Source organism: Acanthochromis polyacanthus, chromosome 8, assembly GCF_021347895.1.
Source record: "Acanthochromis polyacanthus isolate Apoly-LR-REF ecotype Palm Island chromosome 8, KAUST_Apoly_ChrSc, whole genome shotgun sequence".
NCBI classification, from domain to species: domain Eukaryota; kingdom Metazoa; phylum Chordata; class Actinopteri; family Pomacentridae; genus Acanthochromis; species Acanthochromis polyacanthus.
In genome coordinates this window covers 20,117,209-20,129,395 of record NC_067120.1, presented here as the reverse complement: position 1 = coordinate 20,129,395, position 12,187 = coordinate 20,117,209, and positions in this window count along the sequence as shown.

The following is a 12,187-nucleotide window of genomic DNA, read 5'->3' as shown; positions in this document are numbered from 1 at the left end:
AACTAACCAAAAAAAAAACAACGACACAAACAAACAAAAAAGCCCCAGAAGTACTGTGATGTTGCCACAGAGCCTCAGAGGACCACTGGCTGCTTCTTGTTTCACACAGAGTCAAAAAAAAATTTTAACCATGGAATGTTTATCCCCCAACCACAACCAAGGAGTTACACCATCACAGTCCTGTACTCTTAAAATCCCTCTAATTTCACCTCAAAGACATGTTTTTATATCAAAGGTCCTTATTTAGAAGTGTTTACCTGATAAAAAAAAAGAAAATATATCATCAACACCTTTAGCTTAGATCCTCTAGAATTCCCCGAGAACGTGTGGATCTATGAAGTCCCTGCCTGTCTTTCCTCTCACTGCAGCTCCAGCACACCAGCTCACCTACAACAACTACAAAACTCTGCTCAAACACTGTAAAACTACTCCACACAGTGCATATTAAATTGAATTAAATGATTCTGAAAAAGGAGGATAATTCGTCTTTCCAGTTGACAGAATTGGCTCCCTGCATTTGTTATGTATGAAACCTTGAAAGTCTGAATCCATGTGTTTTAGACTGTCATTAGTGTACTGTAATTTAAAGCTGCTCATTGTTGACTGCTTATTTCTGTCATATTGTGTCTTCTAGGATCTAAAAAAAAACACCATATGTACACATTAACAAGGTAAAAAAAAAGGTAATGTCTACAGATACGGACCGTACCCATAGCCTGTGGCCTACGGATACGGCACTTTCCATTTGCCAGACAGATACGGACCCGTACGCGAGTCTCGCGAGTCAAGAAGCTGCTAACCACTGCAAACTGTTGAAAGGTAAGCAAAGGTTAAGGTTAGGGTTAGTGTTAGGGTTAGGTTTAGGGTCCGTACCTGTAGTACCGATGCTACGGGTCCGTACCGCTAGCGTCTACCGGGAGTCACGTGACCAGATCTCGCGTATCTGATTGGCAAATGGAAAGTGCCGTATCCGTAGTCCACAGGCTACGGGTACGGCTCCGTACCTCTAGCAACAACCAAAAACAAAAGCAAAAATAAAAAGTTGATTTGAACTGAATCGATGTCCCCTGCCAAAATCAAAACCATCAAGGTGTGAGATTAGAAAACAGTTTTATTTTTGCAACGCATGTTTTCGGAATCAGAGACAATCGATGTTGATAAAAGTGTCAGATTAGACTGTGCTTGTCCATATGTGTTGCTTTGGAGGAGTGTTAATACATATGAATCTGGTTTGACTAATTTACATATTTTTCTCCTCCTTTTGTCATTAGAGCACATTCAAAATTACGATTGTGACTCATTCCTGGCAGCTGCTCGAGGCCATCAAATAAATCACTATTGTATGATCCCACAGTCATCTGACTAAATAAACATAAATGCACATCAAGGACAACACCTGGCTGTGACAGAGCAGCCTCGCATCATTGTTTTCCAAAAGGTTTTCCTTGGCAATGATGAGAATGACGTCGATGGTGCCTGGCTGTATTTGTCCGTACGCTTCTGCATCTGAAAACCCGCACGCCTCTCTGCCGTCTGAATTGACGGCTGCTTTCTGTTTCAGACGTTCATGCCCAATTCATGAGGTGAGTGGGCTGATATATGGAGCTGAAAAAGTTGAACTTCTCTCGTGATCGTGCACCTGAATGCAACTCCACTATTAGCTCTTTTTACCACTTAAATATCTCTTTCTTGTCTATTAAGGCAGCTTTTCATCCTGCACTCAAGTGCTGCCATCAGCAGCGGCTGTTCACTTAGATCTTTTTTGGACACTATGTCGCACCAACTTTCAAGCATTCTCTGGCCTCAGCTCGAAAAGAAAGTAGGAGGAACATGTATTCAGGCTGCAAGAAACAAATTTATACTGCAGTGAGGTCCTGTGACAACCCATTTTCACCTTTTACTGTCAGACACAGATGTGCATACTAATCAGCCGACATTCACCAACCCCCTTTTTAATGAATGATTTATTTTTTTGTCTATTATTTCATTAACTTAACATAACTGCTGCTACTACTACTTACTACTATGACTGGTAAGGATGTGAAATTGTGCTACGTTCTAACCAATGCAGGTATAACACACAGTCGTCAATGAGAAATTATGGAATTTGAGTGGCTGCAGCCTTTAACGATCAGTTCAAACCGAATCTGTGCCGAAAGAGGGCCAGGAGTCAAGTTGCCAATTTGCAATTATAATTAGACTTCAAGCCCTTTAAAATGCAGATTACATATATTCTCCATGCTGCCGTGTCCTCGTGTGATATTTGTTCTAATTCGGCATGAAAAACACATTAATGGCGGAATCGGAGACGTGCTGGTGCTGAAGGCGTGAAGTCCTCCCAGGATTATCGTGTTCGGCTATGAGAAAACGCGCTGCAGCTGTTTTAAAATGTAAGCGTCCTAAATCATTCAGATGACACCATGTAACACCTCGCACCAACACAGTGTCCCTGCTGTTACAACACTTCTGTAAGCATTAGCCCAAGTCAAGTGCAGCAGCTTCCCCATGAACAGAAAATGAAAGAGGAATGCTGGACCATCTGTCCCGCTCTTTCTGGGAACTGGAGTGTCTGTTGCAATCAGGAGTCATCTTACTGTGCTTGTTGTTAGGTTTTATTTGCGGAGTTTTATGTGATTCTCTGTCTGCTGGTCTGTTTATGATCCTTGAGGAATGAGGTGGACAGGTCTCCTTTGAGAACATCTGGTCTTGCACCGTGACATCATCTTTACTTTTATTTATAGAGAGATGCATTTATGCACTGGTGAGAAAGTTTTATCTGCACGACTCCAGCGTCAACAAGCAGCTTTTATGTTCTGCTTTACCCTGAAAAACAAACCCTGTCTGGAGGACACAGTTTGAATAAACATTGAGTATTGTCAAGTGAAACTGGTATAAAGTGCATAGATGTTGCAATAAAAGGAATAAATTCTATTCTGGCAGTGGAAGTGATATTTCATATATATATATATATATATATATATATATATATGTAATTCTTTATGTTGTTCCCTGAGATCAAGGGGATATTTTTCAGATCACTTTGAAAAAAAATGCATCTTTAAGTCAGTTGCAGTACTACATTGCAGTCGTTGGTTGAGGTATCAAACCAATAAAATAAAATAAATAATAACATATGGATGGGGTGGAAAGCACAGTGTAAGTTTAGTTGTTTCCCAGATTTCGCAACTCCAAGCAATTTTGTTTTTCTTCTGACACATTTTGTGATTGTGGGCTCATTTTTCTCTGCGATAAAAAGTTCTCTACCTCTACAGAAACAGCACAACTATTACTAGAAGGAGAGAATTCAAAAATGTTTTCTGTGTAGTGAGACAGATATAATTCCATGAATTGGAACAAAAGAAAAAAAATAGTGTAGAATTTTTTTGTTTTTATATGTGCAACTTATTTATTTTTGGCTGATTGTTAAAGGAGATATGTAGCATGTGGAATAAAGGGACTTCGACGAAATCCATCCATTGAGCTATTTTTTTCTGCTTATCCTGCTTAACCATTGCTTCCCGAAGCGTAGGAGTTCAAGTATCTTGGGATCTTGTTCATGAGTGATGGGAAAATGGAGTAAAAGAAGAACAGGAGGATTGGCGCAGCGTCAGCAGTAATGTGGGCATTGTACCGCACCGTCGTGGTGAAGATTGAGCTGAGCCGCCAAGCAAAGCTCTCGATTTACCAGGTCATCTACGTTCCCTCACCTCTGGTCATGATCTCAAAAGAACAAAACTGTGGGTACAAGCTGTTGAAATGAATTTCCTCTGTAGGGTGGCTGGGCTCAGCCTTAGAGATAGGGTGAGAAGCTCGGACACCCGGAGGGAGCTCGGAGTAGAGCCGCTACTTTTTCGCGTCAAAAGGAGCCAGTTGAGGTGGTTTGGACATCTGATTTGGATGCCTCCAGGAAGACTTCCTTTGGAGGTCTTCCGAGCACGTCCACCTGAGCGGAGACCCCGGGGTAGACCCAGAACCTACTAGAGGGATTATGTATCTCGTCTGGCCCGGAACGCCTCAGGTCCCCCTGTAAGAGCTGGAAAGCGTTGCCAGGGGGAGGGACGTCTGGAATGACTTGCTTTGGCTGCTGCCTCTCTGCCCCGTGATTCTGATGAGATATCATGATTTTAAGCTTAGATCTGGTTATGTTGGCACGTCACAGTTGAGTAGTTCAAGGACTGTCCAAAAGTTGAAAATCCAGTGATTCTTATCATAGTTTCTTGCTCTGATAAATTGTGGGGTTTTTTTGGTGATTTTTGAAAGCTAACATGCCTTTCTAACACACCGGTAGGTTTTGGGCTTCAGAGGGTTAAAAATGATGTTATTTAGTAACTCTCAACTCAGATGGTCAGAGGGAATGTAACACAAAACAAAATGTTAGGCACATTCACAGTACTATGAAGTAAATGTGTAGCTTTGACAAACAGAAGCTGATGAAATGTCCATTAGGATGGATTGTCTGTCTCTGCTAGTTGATTTTCATCCGGTTGTGAAATGAGCTGAAGCCATGTCTGCTTGTAAGTGATAAAAAATCAATGAACAAAGATAAAGTAAGAAAAAAATGCCAGCAGTAATGTCAAGTAAATGCAATTTGTACCTAATGGACTAAATGCACAAAGTCACATTTATGGCCATTTGAAACATTACCGTTTTTAATTGTGATCTGATATTAGACAGTGCTGCAGCAGTGTTATTATGCTTTAGGAACTGGAGACTGATATTCGATATCAAATTCCTTTGGCTCTAGGGATGGTACTATCAGTCTGTCAGACCACACTGAAACATTTCAACAAATAGCCATGGTGACCAGAGGACAAATTTGTTGGGAATTTACTTTAAATATGCTATGAATCCTTGGGGTGGATTGACAAGAAACTTAATTATACATCTGTGGCTTTTAGATGATGTGTCCTACAGTATATCTTGATTTTGACTCTAAGTCTGCTATGAGGCTCACTTTTGTGGTCTTTAGTGAAATGTGTTGAAAACTACTCGAGCCCCTCATTACAGCCTCACATACAGGAGCCTGTTGTAGCTGTAGCCTCGAGTCTTCAGCCAGTCAAAAGCAGACATCACACCAGCCTTATTTTCTAGCCCGTTTTTGAGAGAAAATATGAAATGGCAAGATACTTCTGGGGTAAATTTGCAATCAGACGCTTATTCCAGTTATATTTTAGGTAAAGAACCAACGAAGACCGGCATTCCTATGAGGTGCAGTGAAGTTAATATGCTGATTATAACGGAAGCTCAAAGCAGCTGTCCACTCAGTTCAGCGCCCAGCAGACCCATCAATGCTTCAGTGTTCTCCGCACACCTGATTAAAGTCATTATGTACTGAATTTTGTCATGGGAACTTAGTTGTTGATTCTAATTTCAACAATCTTCTCTTGGGAGCAACTTCGTTAAGGCCAAAAGTTCCCTGTCAGCTTCTCTGATCAGCAAACAACCTGGAAGCATTAGCAGCTGTGATGATGAGTGACAGTCAGCTGACTAGTGATACAACAATGGAATGTGATTATACATCAGATGGATATTCATGTGTGCTTTTGAGACAAGCTAAGCTAAGCTAATTCGTGACTAGATGAATAAATCAATTAAAAATTGATGACGCGATGCAAAGTCCTGTTCAAAGACATCCATGGGTGACTGGTCTCTTGGTGTTGTGCTTCATGACCTTCTTCTCTCTGAGATATGAATATGGATTTGCTGCTGGAGAAATCAGCTCTGAATGTGTCAGAAAAAAAGTCTTAATTAACTGTTTTAAAAGTTCAAGTTGCTCTGAGAGTGTTTTGAGGTCGACAGATGACACTTTAGTCGAAAGGAAAAGGGGGAGAGGGGTGAAGAGAGAGAGAAGAGATTGAATTTTCACAAGCAGCTTGACACAGCCTCGTCTTGTCTCCCTGATAACGGATGCAAATTTCTCTTTCCTCCATCTGGGATGCATTAGAAAGAAGATCTTATCATATTTAGCTGCCAAACAAAGTTATAACTATGACAACTTGGTTCATGGCAAGCCTCGCAGCCAAACAGGGAATGAGGACCAGCACAGCACAGTTACAAACACACAGGCAGCAAAGTCTAATCGAGGGTTTTTGGCAGAATAATGCATTCATGAGTGTACTTAGAGTTTTAAAGCACTTGTTGCCGATTTGGTCTCTTTTTTTTCTCCACATATACAAGCAACTCCGGTGAAGAATAGCTCAGTGCATCTTGTCAAGTTCTTTGTGTGGCTACGCTCAGCAGTAGTGTGCATGATGGAACACTTTAGGCTAATTCACGCTTTCTGTGACCACATGTCTGCGAGGACACATTTGACAAAAATTTCATCCCAAAATCTATGACCGTACAGACTGCTCCCACAGAAAGCACCTGAAATACACGTGCCAGGAAAACAAGTAGTGCCTAAAACAAATGCTTGTTTAAAAATGCATGAGGAGATCCTGTTATCTACACTTTGATGATTTATCACTGCAAGAGTTGTAACTGAAGAAGTTACTGCTGGACTTTGGAGGAGCTTTGGTTTGTACATGCACTACAGTTTAAAAGTTTGGGGTCACTTAGAAATGTCCTTATTTTTGAAATCAAGATAACATTAAATCAATCAGAAATACAGTCTAGACATTGTTTATGTGGCAAATGAATATTCCAGCTCCAAATGACTGATTTTTAATGGAATATCTACATAGGGGTACAGAGGAACATTTCCAGCAACCATCACTCCTGTGTTCTAATGCTACATTGTGTTAGCTAATGGTGGTGAAAGGCTAACTGATGATCAGAAAACTCTTATGCAATTATGTTAGCAGATGAATAAAAGTGTGAGTTTTCATGAAAAACATGAAATTGTCTGGGTGACCCCAAACTTTTGAATGGTAGTGTATATTCCATCGACGGTGCCCAAACACAGTAGGAAGTTCTGAAGTCCTGTGTTATGTCAATCTGCTGTACTCAGCACTCCTCAGTAAAGGGTCAATCACGGCACTAGTGTCCAATCTGTAGGCTAACTAGTAGCATTTCCTGTAAGAAGTGCAAACTCACAGCCAGCATTTGAGAAACAATTACAAGATCCCCATGTTCCCCCATTTTTCATTTCTCAACATGAAGGTCAGTGCGATAGTCAAAGTTTCTGTCAGTCATGTGGAAACCAAGAATTGATCTTTACATGCCAATCTATTGTGCATGAGAGTATATCCTCCAAGTAGACTAAAAAGGCCCAACCCCAATCTCCACACACTCACTTTAAGCCATATTTCCAGTAACTGTGTGAGAACTCAGACATATCTCCATCGTCGAGTGCATAAGAGCTCTGTAGGGGATTTATTATTATTTTCTGTGAGTCTGCCTATCTGGAGACTTTCCTGAGGGACTTGTTCACTGTTCATAGCAAAACTGGTGACATGTAAACAGGGTTGTCTTGTCAAATCAAAAATGTGAGTATGGTGTAGGAAGGAAATCAGCTAGGAACTTTGTCTGGACATGACAGCATATGACCCCTATTTATTAGACTTGTTTGTACTTTCAGTGAAATGTTCACCGAGGATGGTGGATGTAGAAATGCTGGCTTTCCTACCTGTTGGTAGTTTGCTGAATTGTATAAACACTGTAATTTCACAAACAAGGAGTGATCAGCTGAACGAAGTGCAACTGAAACAGGACTCCCAAATCACTTTTGTTAATGGTGATGTGTTGGTTTGAGGCCAAATGTGCCATCACAGTAGTCTATCTCATTCTTATTTTTATACCCTTCCTGGCCTTGATCACTTGCATACTCAAACACAGCTGTAAAATCAGCTAAGTGTTTGAGGATTTAGTGTTTTAGCTTTAGAATGGAGATTGGGATTAGGCCAAAGTAGTATAACAGAGTCTTTATATTTTTCGGGTTTGTAAGTACACGAGGGCCACTAAGCAACAAGCCCCGTTGTGTACATGCTTGGATTACATGGATTTCAAGCTACTGTGTATGAGTCCTGCAAGTAGAGTCCAAGCAGACTGGAAAGCATAATTAGACCAATTACACACGTGGACAAAATTGTTGGTACCCCTCAGTTAAAGAAGGAAAAACCCACAATTCTCACTGAAATCACTTGAAACTCACAAAAGTAACAATAAATAAAAATTTATTGAAAATTAAATAATCAAAATCAGCCATCACTTTTGAATTGTTGATTAACATAATTATTTAAAAAAACAAACTAATGAAACAGGGCTGGACAAAAATGATGGTACCCATAACTTAATATTTTGTTGCACAACCTTTTGAGGCAATCACTGCAATTAAACGATTTCTGTATTTGTCAGTGAGCGTTCTGCAGCTGTCAACAGGTATTTTGGCCCACTCCTCATGAGCAAACAGCTCCAGTTGTCTCAGGTTTGATGGGTGTCTTCTCCAAATGGCATGTTTCAGCTCCTTCCACATATGTTCAATGGGATTCAGATCTGGGCTCATAGAAGACCACTTTAGAATAGTCCAACGCTTTTCTCTCAGCCATTCTTGGGTGTTTTTGGCTGTGTGTTTTGGATCGTTGTCCTGTTGGAAGACCCATGACCTGCGACTGAGACCAAGCTTTCTGACACTAGGCAGCACATTTCTCTCCAGAATGCCTTGATAGTCTTCAGATTTCATCGTACCTTGCACACTTTCAAGACACCCTGTGCCAGATGCAGCAAAGCAGCCCCAAAACATTACTGAGCCTCCTCCATGTTTCACCGTAGGGACAGTGTTCTTTTCTTCGTATGCTTGGTTTTTGAGTCTATGAACATAGAGTTGATGTGCCTTACCAAAAAGCTCCAGTTTGGTCTCATCTGTCCAAAGGACATTCTCCCAGAAGCTTTGTGGCTTGTCAACATGCATTTTTGCAAATTCCAGTCTGGCTTTTTTATGAGTTTTTTTCAGCAGTGGTGTCCTCCTTGATCGTCTCCCATGAAGTCCACTTTGGCTCAAACAACGACGAATGGTGCGATCTGACACTGATGTACCTTGGCCTTGGAGTTCACCTTTAATTTCTTTGGAGGTTGCTCTGGGCTCTTTGGATACAATTCCAACGATCCGTCTCTTCAATTTGTCATCAATTTTCCTCTTGCGTCCACGTCCAGGGAGGTTGGCTACTGTCCCGTGGGTCTTGAACTTCTGAATAATATGAGCCACTGTTGTCACAGGAACTTCAAGCTGTTTAGAGATGGTCTTATAGCCTTTACCTTTAAGATGTTTGTCTATAATTTTTTTCGGATGTCCTGGGACAATTCTCTCCTTCGCTTTCTGTTGTCCATGTTCAGTGTGGTACACACCTTTTCACCAAACAGCAGGGTGACTACTTGTCCCCCTTTAAATAGGCAGACTGACTGATTATGAGTTTGGAAACACCTGTGATGTCAATTAAATGACACACCTGAGTTAATCATGTCACTCTGGTCAAATAGTTTTCAATCTTTTATAGAGGTACCATCATTTTTGTCCAGGCCTGTTTCATTAGTTTGTTTTTTTAAATAATTGTGTTAATCAACAATTCAAAAGTAATGGCTGTTTTTGATTATTTAATTTTCAATAAAGTTTATTTATTGTTACTTTTGTGAGTTTCAAGTGATTTCAGTGAGAATTGTGGGTTTTTCCTTCTTTAACTGAGGGGTACCAACAATTTTGTCCACGTGTGTACATGTACATCATGTTTGCTGCTGTTGGTTGCTGCCTGTGTGCATCATTTCCTTCAACATCATGCTGTTACATATCCAGGATTAATACATATCCAAATGTTTTCCGCCTTCTAGGACACAAAAGGGCATAATTCCCATTATGGGGCACAACTATGCGCTATTAAGTCTTATATCACTGTCCACAAAAACTCAAATGTATGAGGCAATCAAAGAAAAAACGGACACGAGAGGTTTGAGCTGGTAGCTTTTGCTTCAGGACAATATGTCCGTCCACACATCACAGGCAGGGGCGGATTGAACATTATTTCATTCGGTCGTTTGACCGAAGGACTGGTCCACATCTGGGCCGGTGCGCTGATATTTATTAAATAATTTTGTTGATTGGGCACCCAGTGCTTGTATAGCTCATTGGGTTAAGCAGGCGACCCATGTACAGGGGCTGGTCTCCGACGCAGCGGCCTGGGTTCGATTCCTGCCCATGGCCCTTTGCTGCATGTCTTCCCCCTACTCTTCTCCCCATTTCCTGTCACTCTTCACTGCGACTATCACAATAAAAAGGCAAAAAAAATCAACAACTTTGTTTATTTATCCATATGCTGCCGAATGGGGTGAGCATCCAACCATTCATCAGCCCTGTGCAGGCCCACATGCGTCACACCACATTCACGCTCAGCCCTGCCCTCAGGTGACAGCTCTGGGCTGAGTAGACTTTAGACTTGATATCGCGGTGTGTGCAGTAAAGCCCAGCCAGGCAGTTGGAGATGGAGAAAAACGTCAAAATACGTAAAGGAGGGGCTGAAAAGCTCAGAGAAAAGAGAAGAAAAGCTCTTGAAGCGTCGGACGGACAGAGTAAAACAATAACAGAAATGTTTGCTGTAGCCGCTGCCGGTCCATCACAGGCACAGGGGCCACCTGTTGATGAAGAGGCTGAGCCAACAAGTGAGGATGAGGATGCAGATCGATGTGAAGAAACCGAGGCTGGAGTGGTGAGCATGAAAGAATCCTGCATTTCACTATATCTTCGAGGATATCTGAATATGTTGCCTTTAGTGGAGAAATATCAAGCTGTTAGCATCGGTGGTGTAAACTCTTAGCCCAAGCCCAAGGTCTATCCACGGTAGCCTTAGAAGCTAATTGGCTAGTTAGCCAAATGTAGTTGTGTCCTGCAGTACAAACGCAGCTCGTATTGGGCACAACAACGAAAACAAATTCATTCGGTCATGGTATAGAATTGCATGAACTTGAAAGAAGTCACACACTCAAGTGCACCCTGGCTAGTTAATATTGCCCTGACGACAGGACCTGAACGACACTCAAGACTTTGACTTTTCTTGTCCTCATGTGTTTTTGAGTCGTTTCCATGGACTGACAAAATGACAAAATGTAGCTGTTCAAACTAAGCTGCCAAAATATTCAAATGTGATTTATATTCTTCTATCTGCATATTATATTTTTTTCCCCGATGGTCTTAATGTGTGTGTCACAGGTAAAATGTTTGAAAAAGGATTTATTATGGTCTGAATTGTAATAAACTCTATGAGCTGGTGTCTAAAGCGTGTGTGTGTGTGAATGGGTAAAGAAGACTACAGTGTAGCGCTACATAATAATAATAGTAGTAGTAGTAGCTTAGTAGTAATAGTAATAATAATAATAATAGTAGTAATAGTAGTAGTAGTAGCCTAGTAGTAATAGTAATAATAGTAGTAGTAGTCTAGTAGTAATAGTAATAATAATTATAGTAGTAGTAGCAATAATAATAATAATATTAATAATTACACATTTCATTTGTAAAGTAGCCTACTTTACATTTCCTTGAGAAATCTCAGTGCTTTGAGATAACAGAGGGCAAGAGGGAGAGAGAACGAAGACAGAAGTCACAAATTAATTGAATTGATAAGACAGGTGTCTTCATGGTTTCAAGATGCATTTCAAATGTCAATGTCCCAATCCGGCCCTGATCACAGGTGAAAGAAGCAGCCAAATGTGGCTGTGAACTGTTGCAAGATGCATTTTACCCACCAAACCTGCACCATCTGACTTCTGCCCGTTTCCCAAAATGAAATCCTACTTGTGCAGTTGTCCCTTTTCAGAGTGATAAAGTCATCTGCACTGCTGAGGAGAATCTGGAGGTTTAAGATGTGACCTTCTTCCGCAAGGGGAGGCTTGAACATTTGTGCATTGAGGTTAAAGGAGGAATTGTTGAGAAATCTTTCTTCTGTAATGTTTTTTGGTGTGGCAGAGAACTTTTTAAAGTACACTCATAGTTGTATAATCACATTATTTTCTGGAGACATATTTCAGCCATTTGTGAGTTGTCAGGAGATCTGCCAAACAGATATGTCCCCTCTAAACTTTTCAGGTGATATTTAATAGATAATGGAATAAAAGATAAAGGGGAAAAAAAGTCTTCAATACTTAGTCACAGCACAAAATGGAGAATTATATTCTAACTTCATCTTATCATCTCATAAATCCTCAGGTTTATCTTTTTGATAGAGGTCCAATCCGTTGACTAAACTAGCAAAGACTAATTAAAACTGAC